This window comes from Mobula hypostoma, chromosome 26 (genome assembly GCF_963921235.1).
Source record: "Mobula hypostoma chromosome 26, sMobHyp1.1, whole genome shotgun sequence".
Classification (NCBI taxonomy): Eukaryota; Metazoa; Chordata; class Chondrichthyes; order Myliobatiformes; family Myliobatidae; genus Mobula; species Mobula hypostoma.
This window is the reverse complement of record NC_086122.1, coordinates 21,973,367-21,986,952: the sequence shown is the minus strand read 5'-3', so window position 1 is coordinate 21,986,952 and position 13,586 is coordinate 21,973,367. Positions and strand designations below refer to the sequence as shown.

Genomic DNA, 13,586 nt, shown 5'->3' with positions numbered 1-13,586 from the left:
CTTGTGTATGATGCTCTTATGATGCTATGTGCCTGTGACACTGCTTTGATTTCATTGCATCTCAGCCAACTTGTGTACATGAAAGTAAGCTCAGCTTTGACTTTGATTACCAGTTGTGCCACTCTCTCCTCCAGATGTAGATGACAGTATGAAACAACCTCAGAGTTTAGGGTCTGGAAGGCCACACTATAGACTGCAGCATCTCAACAAGGGTGAAAGCAGCCTAGGCTGCCTGGCTCACAGGTAATAAGGAAGGTCACTAATGGAGAAGTAGTCATCCCATGTCCTCCACTGAAGTTTCCAGAGCAGCATACAAAATACTTGAAGTCATTTTTATCCCTGTGTTCCCCATATTAGGTCCTCTTCGAGCATCTTTCCCAGCACACTGCAGCCTCCAGTTTAAAGATGTAGGCTGGCCTTAGCTGCCAAGTAACGATATTAGGCTCCTGATTACACATGCAGTGATCAGCAACTTGGTTAAGTTGGGGCCATGTGCAACAGTATTATGGTTGAGCAAAAAAAAAAAATTGGAAATAGAATATTATATTGCTTTTCTTGGAACATTTCATGATTTCTGCTCCCCTCAAAGTGTTCTACAGCCAAAAGAAAATATGTTTCAAGCAGAGCTGTACTGCTTTAATTACATTCAACTGGCATGGATGTTCAGTATATCAAAATTCATGTCCCTTTTTCAGTGGCTTTCCAAATTAGCATGCTACTAATTTAAAGAATCTGAAAATACAGCCAGGTAATGGACAAAACATTGCATGAAATTAAGATTCACATTACTAGTAACCACTTTTGATAGGTGTAGGTTGTTCTGCTGACAAGGCTGTGAATTTTGTAACAATAGATTGCCCTATATTGCTTATGTGAAATTGCAAAACGGAAGCCATGTTGAATCTCAAGGAACACTTTTTGCCGTGCATTGAGGAGGGTAAAACCCCGCAGCCTAATTGAGCACATTTTTGGATTGTAGGAGGCTAGTGGAGAAATTACGGAGGCCCTTATGGAAATATTTCTTCATTGTTAGGCACTGATGAAGTTCCTGAAGACGGTGATGTGGCTAACTGCTCCTCTCTAGTTGCCCTTGAGCAGATCGTAGTGAGCTGCCTTCTTGAACTGCTGCAGTCCTTGACGTTCTGTTGGGGACATCAACTCCAGGACCAGTCCTATCCTCCGTAATTACCTTAAAATGGAATTACGCTTACTCAATCCAAAGTGCCTAGCTCATTCCTTAAGAGGATTCACCCTTGGTCAGCATGTACAGAAGTACTAGGCATGACATCTACAAGCCCAGGGCCAAATACTGGAGGTTGGAGGCCCAGTGGTGGCTTATCTTGGGGTTGGAGACACGCCTGCATGTGTGAGTGGGTGGGTAAGTGTGAGGGAGAAAAAGGGGCTTCTTTTGCTGTTTTTGTTTTGCTGCTGTGGTACTGTGAAACAGGCGGGCCTGCTATATTGGTACGGGATTGCATGGGGACACTTGCAAGCTGCCCTCAGCACATCATTATATAACCATATAACAATTACAGCACGGAAACAGGCCATCGCAGCCCTTCTAGTCTATGCTGAACTCTTACTCTCACCTAGTCCCACTGACCTGCACTCAACCCATAACCCTCCATTCCTTTCCAGTCCATATAGCTATCCGATTTAACTTTAAATGACAACATCGAACCTGCCTCAACCACTTCCGCTGGAAGCTCATTCCACACAGCTACCACTCTCTGAGTAAAGAAGTTCCCCCTCATGTTACCCCTAAACTTTTGCCCTTTAACTCTCAACTCAATCATTAGGCTGCGTTGGATGTTTTTACAAATGTCTCATTTCACTTCATGTTTCAAAGTACATATTATAAATAAATTAACCTGAATGTTGTTTAAGAAGGGTAGCAAGGATAAGTCAGGGAAGCCTGATATTAATAGGGGGAAGTTAATGGAGGGAATTCTGAACAACAGAATCTACCAGCACTTGGACAGTGTCTGATTAGGAGGAGTCAGAATGGCTTTGTACGTGCAAGGCTATGCTTGACAAGCCTTTTAGAGGTTATTGGAAAGGTAGCCAAAAGGGTAGATGAGGGTAGGGGAGTAGATGTTGTCTATCTGAACTTTAGTAAAGCCTTTGACAAGGCCTTGCATTGTAGGCTGATCTGGAAGGATAATTCTTACAAAATCCAGGAAGAGCCAGTTAGATGGATTCCAAAGTTGGCTCAGAGGTGGAGGTTGAGGATCGTTTCTCAGAAAGCAGGCTGGTAACTAGTGGTGTGCCACATGGTTTGGTGTTGGAACCCCTAGTATTAGTTACTTATATAAATGATTTGGATGGAAACGCACTAGGCTTGATCAGTAAGTTTGCAGGTGACACAGAATTCGGAGGTGTTGTTGACAATAAGGAAGGTTATTGTAGATTCCAGGGAGGATCTTAATCAGTTAGGGTAGTGGGCTAAAGAGAGGCAAGTGGATTTCAATACAGATAAGAGTGAGATGCAACACTGAGCGTCATAGGAAGTCATTCCTGCCTGTGGCCATCAAACTTTACAACTCCTCCCTTGGAGGGTCAGACACCCTGAGCCGATGGGCTGGTCCTGGACTTATTTCCCGGCATAATTTACATATTACTATTTAACTATTTATGGTTTTATTACTATTTAATTATTTCTGGTGCAACTGTAACGAAAACCAATTTCCCCCGGGATCAATAAGGTATGGGTATGACTATGACTATGACTATGATGTACTTTGAAAAGTCAAACCAGCTTAGGACTAATACCATGAATGGTAAGGCAGTAGGCAGTAGAACAGAGGCACCCAGGAGTACAAGCATCAGGTAGACAGGGTAGATGTGGCCAAAAAGGCATTTGGCACACTGGCCTTTATCAGTGAGGCACTGAGAACAGTAGCTAGTATATTATGCTGCAATTATACAAGTCATTGGTAAAGCCACATTTGGAGTACTGCATACAGTTTTGGCCACTCTGGCATAGGAAGGACATGTTTAGGATGGAAACAGTGCAGGAAAGGTTTACAAGGATATTGCCAAGTCTACAAGGCCTGAGTTATAGGGAGAGATTGGGTAGGTTGAGTCTTTATTCCTTGAAGAAAAGGAGAGTGAGTGGTGACCTTATAATGTAGAGGATTATAAATCATGGCAGGCAGAGATAAGCTGGGTGGTAACAGTCTTTTCCCCAGGGTAACAGAGTCCAAAATTAGGGGCATAGATTTAGGCTGAGAAAGGAAATATTACAGGGGACTTACGGGGCAACTTTTTCACACAAAGGGTGGTGAGTGTATGGAACAAGCTGCCAGAGGAAGTGGTTGAGGAAGACAGAAGAGTATCATTTAAGATAAACTTGGATAGGTACATATTCTGTAGAGCCTGGAGGGATATGGGCCAAATGCAATAAACTGGCAATAGAGGGGTGGGCACCATGGTCAGCATAGACTTGTTAGACCAATGGTCCTGTATTCATGCTATACTGTTCTATGACCCAGATCTTCTGGTCTTTCTCTTTCTAAAGAATGATCATGTAAACACTCAGTGGGAGCAGACTTGGTTTTGAGTGATAGGAGCATTATTCCTTGGCTTTATGTATATTGTCCAATCACTTGATGAAAAGGTATCATTTATCACTCCACACTAACATAAGAATAAATAAGATGCACCACTCTTACATGTTGATGCGGTGTTTTAATCTAACAGGCCTCTCTACTTACTTTCAGTTCCCCAGTCCACAGCAGTCAAGTCTGCTGACAGGTTCCTGTCCACTTAACCTTTCTGCAACATTTTACTACCTAACAAAATTAGTGGTGCGAGCCTATCCTTTAAGGATATTTGACACTAATGTCAAGCAAGTGTCCACTCTTAACAGTCCTGGAACCTAACACAAACGCAGCTTCTTCAATAATGATCCAAATAGTTGGAATGGCAGCTTATTTTTACTTTTTTCAGGATGCTGATCTAGCTGCCCAGCAAAAAGTTCAGCCATTCCTGGCTGCTCAATTGACTTCTGATTGTAACTTCTTTAACTTTATCTCAATGGTCCTGTTATAATCCAAATTCCATCAAAGGGTTCCTTCCTACCATAGAACTACACCAAAAAACTACAAGAAATAACATTTCCCTTTGTAGGTTTTTGCAAATAAAATGGCATGAGGCGTTTTACGTTTAAGAAAAACCGTAACGACTGCTTTATCGTAATCCAGTCACTGAACACGAAGCACGGGTAAAGTACTTCATGCAATTATGTCATCACATCAGATCAACCTCCTAAACTGAACCCCAACTCAATGTTGGAGGTTGTGAATTCTATGCGTTTCCACCAATTACATTACCCAACACAGGATCCCCCAGAATTCACTAAAACCAGCTCTGTGAACCTATCTGGAGTTCCCCAGGATCCCCCAGAATTCACTAAAACCAGCTCCGGAGCTCAGACGAGCCACAGGGCTCGGGTCCCCGTTCCATGGGTGGATGAACAGCAGGTGCCTCTGGCTCGTCCAGAGGTTTGTTGACACGCTCATGGTCATGTCTTGACGCCAGGAGTATGGCGGTGGAATCCTCCAAATCTTGGTGGGCCAATTTAAGGCGATGTACCGAAACACATTCAGGTTTACCCCTCTTATCTATGATAAAAGTCTTTTCTCCCTATTCCAAAACCTGGAAGAAACCATCAAACCCAAGAGTGCTGCACGCTAATATGGGAGGTGAAAAGGATTTGAATTCATTGTGGAGAGTGGAAAGCTGTTGAGAGGGCGACGAGGCAGTCGTGGCATCAGAAATAGAATCACCTGGCACTCAGAATGGCTGCCCGAAACCAGCTCAGCTGTGGAGGACTGCAGGTCCCCTTTTGGAGCTGTTCTGAGCCCCAGCAGGACCCATAGGAGACGATCATGCAAACAGTCATCCATCAGGGAAGCCTCAGAGCAGCCTTTGAGAAGTGGAGAAACTGCTCACATAGGCCCTTGGACTGCAGGTGCCACACCGTGGTGTGATGTAGTCTAATGCCTAGGTTCTGGACCATCGCAGCCCAGACGTCTGATATGAACTGGGGACCGTGATCAGAGGAAATATCAAATGGGGTGCCAAACCAAGCACCTCCGGTGCTAATGAATGCCCAAGCCACGTCTGCGGCCATCTTCACTGCTAGAGGGGCAACCTCTGGCCACCTGGTGGTATGGTCCGCCATGATAAGGAGATGCGTGAAACCACAGGAGGGGGGAAGAGGACCAACAAGATCCACATTGACAAGCTAAAACCATCACTCAGAGACCTTGAAAGGTACCAATAGCGCCTGGACATGATAGTTAATTTTTGCTCGCTGGCACTTCGCACAGGGTGCAGTCCAATCACGCGAGTCCTTTCTAAAGCCATGCCACATAAGCTTTAGTGCAACCAGTTTTTGTGAGGCCATCCAGCCCGGATGTGAGAAGCCATGTATGGAGTTTAAAACAGTCCATCTCCAGTTGGTGGGCACTAAGTGACAAGGGCAACCAGTTGAGACATTGCACAGGAGAGAAACTCCAGCTTCTCCAAACTTAATGTCAACCAACCGCAGGCCTCTGACTGGTGTTTGGTATGTCTGGACCTCTAGGTCAGTAGCTTGGTTGGTTGTCATGGCAGTGTAATCAACCCCTACGTGTATGGCCTCAATGGCTGGTTGTTAGAGGCAATCAATAACTCTGGAATCGTCCTAGAGTATTGGGGTTACTGATGTAGATTTTTGCAAATAAAACGGTGTGAGGCATTTTATGTTTAGGAAAAACCATAACAATCTATTTATAGTAATCCAAACTCTGAACACAAAGCACAGGAAAAGTACTTCACGTAATTACATCATCAAGTCCAACCACTTCTTAAAATAGACCCCAAGTCAATGTTAGCTGTTCTGAATTCTGTACATTTCCACCAATTACATTACCCTATACCTCCACTCAAGAAGATAATGCATATGCCTTAACCTTACAGGGCAAGGTGTGTTTGTAGGTGCCTGACCCTGGAAACCACTCAGACTATGCCACAACCTTTTGACCAAACCCTTGCATGTGTGGAATTCTGATGGAGTGATATGATTTGTATGATAAAAACGAGATCCTTTCAGGGAAGATCTGATAGTAGTACTCCACTCCAAGCATATCTGTAATAAACTTGGCTACGGCTGAAAGCTGAAACACACTTGGCATAGCACAACAGCTAGCATAATGTTTTACAGCATCAGCGATTGGGAGATTAGGTTTCATTTCTTGTAACTGCAAGGAGTTTGTACGTTCTCTCTGTGACCACCTGGGTTTTTTCTGGATGCTCCATTTTCTCTCCAACAGTGCAAAGATGTACAAGCTGCAGATCATAAGTTATGGGCATACTATGTTGGTGCTGGAAGCATGGCAAAACTTGTGGGCCGCCCCCAGCGCATCCTCAGACTACGTTGGTTGTTGATGCAAGCAATGCATTTCACTGCTTCACTTTGATGTGTTCTGATGTACGTGTGACAAATAAAGGTAATCTTGAAATCCTATCTCATGAGCTGTCTAGAAAATTTGTATAGCTTAAATAGATCAGAAAAACAGCCTTCAGTTAGCACTAGTATTAAACATTGATCTAAAAGTTGCAAACAATCGCCAACTGAAGGTTTCCATAAGGGTTTCCCTTGGGTCCACCTTTTCCTTCCCACAGCCCAAAGATATACAACTTGATAAGGTGATTTGGCCAGCATAAATTCCCTCGTGTACCTAAGTCGTAAAGTTTAATGTAAATGGCTGCTTGATTGATGAACGGACCAAAGGACCTTTATCTGCGCAGTATGACTGAAATTCCTTGACTTAACCCCAACAAATTAACTAATTAGTTAACTTATTTCTGTCATGCCTAATCAATCCTTATGTCATTTATATTGTGAGACAGTTCTGCACAAATTGGATGCATATTTAGCTCCAAATCTTTATTGTCTACTTTTCAAGTAATTCATTAGCTGTGAAGCTTCTATTGGGATATCATGAGTTCATATAAATGGATCTTATTTTCTTTAGTGCTTTTTATTTCCATTTGGATAATACTGAATACCTACTACTTATGGCTGAAAATTTTAAAAAAGCATTATGTTGCTGTAAATAATTTCCTTCTAAACAAACTTCAAACACGCAGTTGAAATTTGCTGATGAACATTTTCCCCTTGAAACTGACCATTTTGATCAGTCCTTTCTTCCATGACTAAAGTAGTCTCAGGGGATATCTGACTGCGCTGTAACCATAGAAAAGACACTTAACAAAAAATACCGATTGAATGAACTCAGAATTCTCAGAGATATTTAGCTTAAATGTACCTTGTGTTGTTCTGAATCATATTTACATTTTTCAAAGATCTGCCGGTAAACCAAAGAAATCAAAAGGGAAAATGGAAATATTACCAATAAGAGAAAAACATTTAGAAGCGGTAAATCAAATCCTTAAAATAAAAGCAAATGCCTTAGCATTTCCAAAGAGCTGAGCTTACTGGAACATCACAGAGCTTAATCCAATACACAAAAGCTACATTAAATTGGCTAACAAAGGGATTTTAAAAATTGGAAGACTGTTCATAAGAGAGCTGTAAACAAAGCTACTGGAATCTCTGAATCTGAGGCTTTAAAATCAGAACAGCAGACTACACTTTAGTCAGAGCTGAGAAGAAAATCAAAAAGAGGGATACTGGTGTGTTTCCTTTTTGCCATGCAGATTACTCCGTGCTGTAATCAGAAATGTTCCCTGATTCAGAACCTAAATGTATCAGAACTACTTGACATCATTTGCTTGCAATGGCTAGACTGGCATCAAAACTAGAAAGTTTGTGTCCTAAGGAGGCAATTCCTTTGAAAATAAAACTGGAAATGTCAATCATTCTATATCATTACATGGAGCATGGTAAAACCTGTGTATAGTTTATGTTTAATTTATGCTTTTCTTGTGAATACTGTTTATATGATGCCACGAGCCTCTGATATTGCTGCAAGTGTTTCATTACAATGCATGAACCTGTGTAAATGACAATAAAAATGACCTTGATTTTCATATCGCTTTTTACATAACCAGAATAACTTGAAGAGTAAACTTTCGTGTTCAGTCAACAGTTTTATTAAATGTATGTTGGGCAAGAGAACCTGGATGGTTCAGAGATAAGCCCAAAAATGTTCTGTGAGTTCACGTCCACATACTGAGATTCTGCCTGAACTGACCTGGAGGCATAGCACATAACAGTTTCAGAATTGATCTTGATAATAATTCATCTCTTGTGAAAACCAATCCGATGCCAGTGGTGTAGTGGCATCAGCACCAGACTTCGGAGCAAGAGGTCCCGGTTTCGAATCGAATCTAACCGGCTCCTTGCATAAGTCCTACTTGTGTCGGGTTGGGCGTCAAGCTGGCAACCCAGCCTCGTAAAACAGACAAGCACTACAGAAACGGCAAAGTTGCCACCTGATGCATCGAGTTGGCAGGGGGAGGAACATGTATAAACCATAAAGAAATATTTAAGGAATTTTTTAATATAAGGAATATTTTAAGGAATATAAAAGTATTTAAGTTTCCGGGTCCTGACAGGATATTCCCTAGGACCTTGAGGGAACTTATTGCGGAAATAGCAGGGGCTCTGACAGAAATATTTCAAATGTCATTAGAAACGGGGATGGTGCCGGAGGATTGGCGTATTGCTCATGTGGTTCCATTGTTTAAAAGGGCTTCTAAGAGTAAACCTAGCAATTATTAGCCTGTGAGTTTGACGTTAGTGGTGGGTAAATTGATGGAAAGCATTCTTAGAGATGGGATATATAATTACCTGAATAGACAGGGTCTGATTAGGAACAGTCAACATAGATTTGTGCATGGAAATTCATGTTTGACAAATCTTACTGAATTTTTCTAAGCGGTTACTTGGAAAGTTGACTAGGGTAAAGCGGTGGATGTTGTCTATATGGACTTCAGTAAGGCCTTTGACAAGGTTCCACACAGGTTAGTTAGGAAGGTTCAATCGTTAGGTATTAATATTGAAGTAGTAAGATGGATTCAGCAGTGGATGGATGGGAGACGCCAGAGAGTAGTGGTGGATAACTGTTTGTCAGATTGGAGGCCAGTGACTAGTGGTGTGCCTCAGGGATCTGTACTGTGTCCAATGTTGTTTGTCATATATGTTAATGATCTGGATGATGGGGTGGTAAATTGGATTAGTAAGTATGCAGACGATACTAAGATAGGTGGAGTTGTGGATAATGAAGTAGGTTTTCAAAGCTAGCAGAGAGATTTAGGCCAGTTAGAAGAGTGGGCTGAAAGATGGCAGATGGAGTTTAATGCTGAAAAATGTGCGGTGCTACATTTTGGTAGGACTAATCAAAATAGGACATGCATGGTAAGTGGTAGGGCACTGAAGAATGCAGTAGAACAGAGGGATCTAGGAATAATGGTGCATAGTTCCCTGAAGGTGGAATCTCATGTGGATAGAGTGGTGACGAAAGCTTTTGGTATGCTGGCCTTATAAATCAGAGCATTGGGTATAGGAGTTGGGATGTAATGTTAAAATTGTACAAGGCATTGGTAAGGCCAAATTTGGAGTATTGTGTGCAGTTCTGGTCACTGATTTATAGGAAAGATGTCAACAAAATTGAGAGAGTACAGAGAAGATTTACTAGAATGTTACCTGGTTTCATCTCCTAAGTTACAGAAAAAGGTTGAACAAGACGGGTCTTTATTCTTTGGAGCACAGAAGGTTGATGGGGGACTTGATAGAGGTATTTAAAATTATGAGGAGGGTAGATAGAGTTGATGTGAATCGGCTTTTTCCATTGAGAGTGGGGGAGATTCAAACAAGAGGACATGAGTTGAGAGTTAAAGGACAAAAGTTTAGGGGTAACATGAGGGGGAACTTCTTTACTCAGAGAGTGGTAGCTGTGTGGAATGAGCTCCCAGCAGAAGTGGTTGAGGCAGGTTCTATGTTGTTGTTTAAAGTTAAATTGGATAGATATATGGACAAGAAAGGAATGGAGGGTTATGGGCTGAGTGCAGGTCGGTGGCACTAGGTGAGAGTAAGAGTTCGGCATGGACTAGAAGGGCCGAGATGGCCTGTTTCCACGCTGTAATTGTTATATGGTTGTTATATATGGTTACATATGTTATATGGTTATATATATAAATCAACCTGACTCAGATTTTCTTTGGCATAACAATCAGCCACTTCAAGGAGTTCCTCAGATGATCAGGAGAAAAAGGAGGAAAGAATCAGATCAGAATCAGGTTTAATATCACTGACATATGTTGTGAAATTTGTTGATTTATGGCAGCAGTACAGTGCAATATATATTAAAAAGCCTATAAATTACAATATGTAATATATATAAAACATTTTTATTAAATAAGTGGTGCAACAGAGAGCAAAGAAATAGTGAGTTAGTGTGCATGGGTTCATTGTCCATTCAGAGATCTGATGGCAGAGTGAAAGAAGCTATTCCTAAAATGTTGAGTGTGTGTCTTCAGGTTCCTCTATGTCCCCCTTGACGGTAGCAGTAAGAAGTGTGCATGTCCTGGGAGATGGGGGTCCTTAATGATGGATGACACCTTCCGGAGACATTGCCTTTTGAAGATGTCTTTGACGCTGCTGCGGAGGCCAGTGCCCATGATGAAGCTGGCGGAGTTTCTGCAGCTTTCTCTGATCCTGTGCAGTAGCCCCTCCACCCCAGATAGCGATGCGACCAGTTAGAATGCTCTCTGTAAAGAACATTCTGTAGATTTCTGCTAGAGTCCTTGCTGACATACCAAATCTCCCCAAACTCCTAATGAAATACAGGTGCTGCTGTACCTTCTTTGTAATTGCATAACAGACATCCCACCTCTCCCGGAAGTTCCAGGAGTCTCCCGTATATTGATAGTAGCTCCCTGACGCCCGCCAATTATATACAATATCCCGGAAATCGATTTTTTTTTGAGAGCGAGCGAGAGAGAGAGTGCAAGAGAGAAAGACAGAGCGCAAGAGAGAGAGAGAGAGAGAGAGAGCAAGGGAGAGCGGGAGAGAGAGAGAGAGAGAGAGAGCACCATGGCAGAGTGTTCCTAAAAAAGGAAATATATAACGTACTTCACCCCAGACTACACTAAAGTGTACCACTACCTAATAGGGGTCAAAAATAATGACAGTGTTGCTCACTGCACTGTTTGCAACAGTGACTTTTCTATTGCCCATGGTGGGTTAAGACTGTAAAAGACATGTTGAGGTGAGTTTAACAGGTGTTATTCATTCATTAGCATAGCTAACATTATTTAAACTAGCTGGCTAGTTGCTAAGGAGCTACTCCATTTCAGACATCCCACCTCTCCCGGAAGTTCCGGAAGTCTCCCGCAAATTGATGGTGCTACCTCCCTGAAATGAGCTTTTGCAGGGTGGGATGTCTGGCATAATATGTTGGGCCCAGAAAGAGATCTTTTTATGACTTCATTTAGACACAAAGTGGCCTCTTCCAAAATAAAACGTGTTATATAGACAAACGTGTTATATAGACAGGAAGAAGATAACAGGTGATAAATCACAATTCACTGTTAAATAAAGTGCAATTGGTGGTATACAGTTGTGAGGCCTGGAGAGAGATATTGTTACTCAACCGGTAAAAAAGGTTTGCCAAATTTTTAGGTACTAGCACGCCTTGTGAGACCAATAGAATTACAAACTGTGGGGTTAGTTCTCACAATACAAAAATATAAAGACCTTGAATCCAGAACAAAGCTGCAATTCAACAATGCTTTCAAGACAACACACCGTTGAACATACAGCCTGACAGGTTCAATGATTACACTAAAGAGACTAAAAAGGTACAAACTTTACACAAGAGGACAGAAGAACACAACTTTACCCGGTAGATTCATAAATAAATCAGACTGAAAAACTGCCTTTTGACTATAATGGAACTGTGAAAACTAATCTGGGAATCTGGAAGGCAACATGATTTCAAATCAGTTATAGCACTACATCTAGATACAATCAAGCTCAACAAAACACCCGAGATAAGATGCAACAGTAGATCAATGGATGTTTATTTATGATCAGGATAGCTATGTGCTTTTGCTAATATATAACTATATTTCTTTTAACTGAAGTATTACCTTCCACTTACCTTGACTGAGTTCCAATTGCCACTTTTGTGACCACCTATGAAGCCTGATGATGCCTTCCTTGATTCATACAATAGATTGATAGAGTTATGCAACATAAAAGTTTAGGGGTGACTTAAGGGGGAACTTCTATACTCAGAGACTGGTAGCTGTGTGGAACAAGCTTCCAGCAGAAGTGGTTGAGGCAGGTTCGATGTTGTCGTTTAAAGTTAAACTGGACAGGAAAGGAATGAAGGGTTATGGGCTGAGTGCAGGTCGGTGGGACTAGGTGAGAGTAAGAGTTCGGCATGGACTAGAAGGGCTGAGATGGCCTGTTTCCGTGCTGTAATTGTTATATGGTTATAGATTGTAAATGTATCCACCTCTGATGCTACCTCTGGCTGTTTACTCTACTTAACCACAATTGCCACTCTGATCCCTTTAAATCCTTCCTCCCTCACCTTAGACCCATACACTTCAGTTTTAGACTTCTTTTCCCTGGAGAAAGACTATAATTTCCACTGGATGGTTTCAAACATCAGACTTTTATAACTCAGCATGAAGGATCATAAAGCAAACTCTCTCTGTCCAGTATTGCCAGAGAATGGCATCCCGCTTATTCACACCAGCAAAAGTTGAAACAAAATTCTGAGTTTGAAAAAACACAGAAGACGGTACAATCAACCCAACAGCAAATGTTAAATATTTGTAAAGCTAGATATTTAAAGGGAATACAATCAACAAAATTTAAAACTGACAGTTTTTTTAAAGACAATTAGGACATTTGGTGCTGGACACTATATTTAAGAGGAAGAAAATAATTTTTGATCACTGTGTTGAGTGAGAGGAAATGACTGTTGGTTTTACTCACCTCTCGCACATTCATTTCTAATCCAATTTAATGTGGGGAGTTGATGCTTGGTTGGTACCCTCGAACTCCTTCAACAATGGCAACCAAAGATAAATTTCATACCCTACAAGTTAATATATAAATTCAGATTAGGACACAAATCAGCAAGAAGTGGGGAGAGATTGTTAATTAATTCCTTTCTTTCCACAGGCAATGTCCATTTCACATTCACATGTCACAGCCATGGCATTTCATCTTGTTAGGAAATTTCAACAAGGCTGGATTGAATGATTTGATTCCCTCACTCCAGGGCCAACACAGAGAGAGGCAAAATAAGGGAATAACACTTTCACTTGAGCAAAGCTGTATGGTTACTGAGCAATTTATCTACCACGATGTGCACTGCATCTCAGAGTTCCTTCTCTCCCTAATGTGTCACCCATTCTAGATTGAAGTTCTGCTGAAGTAAACATCATTCTTCCACCATTATCCCACTTACTGATTACCATTTACACTGCACACACCTTGCACTGATTTCTAGACAACATAAGAAAAGCAAAAATAAAAATGCCCACAGTCCTCACGTCCCTCCAAGAGGACCACAACTTTGATATAGGGTTTGAAGGCTTGCATGCCTCAA

At 41.6% G+C, this 13,586-nt stretch overlaps 1 protein-coding gene across 10 annotated transcripts in view; it reads right to left on the bottom strand.

Moving 5' to 3' along the window:
* The window catches only part of LOC134338201 (disks large-associated protein 2-like), a 787,855-nt gene that overhangs the window by 398,272 nt on the left and 375,997 nt on the right, over positions 1 to 13,586 (bottom strand). For all 10 annotated transcript variants that reach the window (XM_063033864.1, XM_063033863.1, XM_063033857.1 and 7 more), the window contains one exon: positions 12,968 to 13,070. The gene's annotated coding sequence lies outside the window, so the exon portion shown is untranslated. The remainder of the gene's footprint in view (positions 1 to 12,967; positions 13,071 to 13,586) is intronic.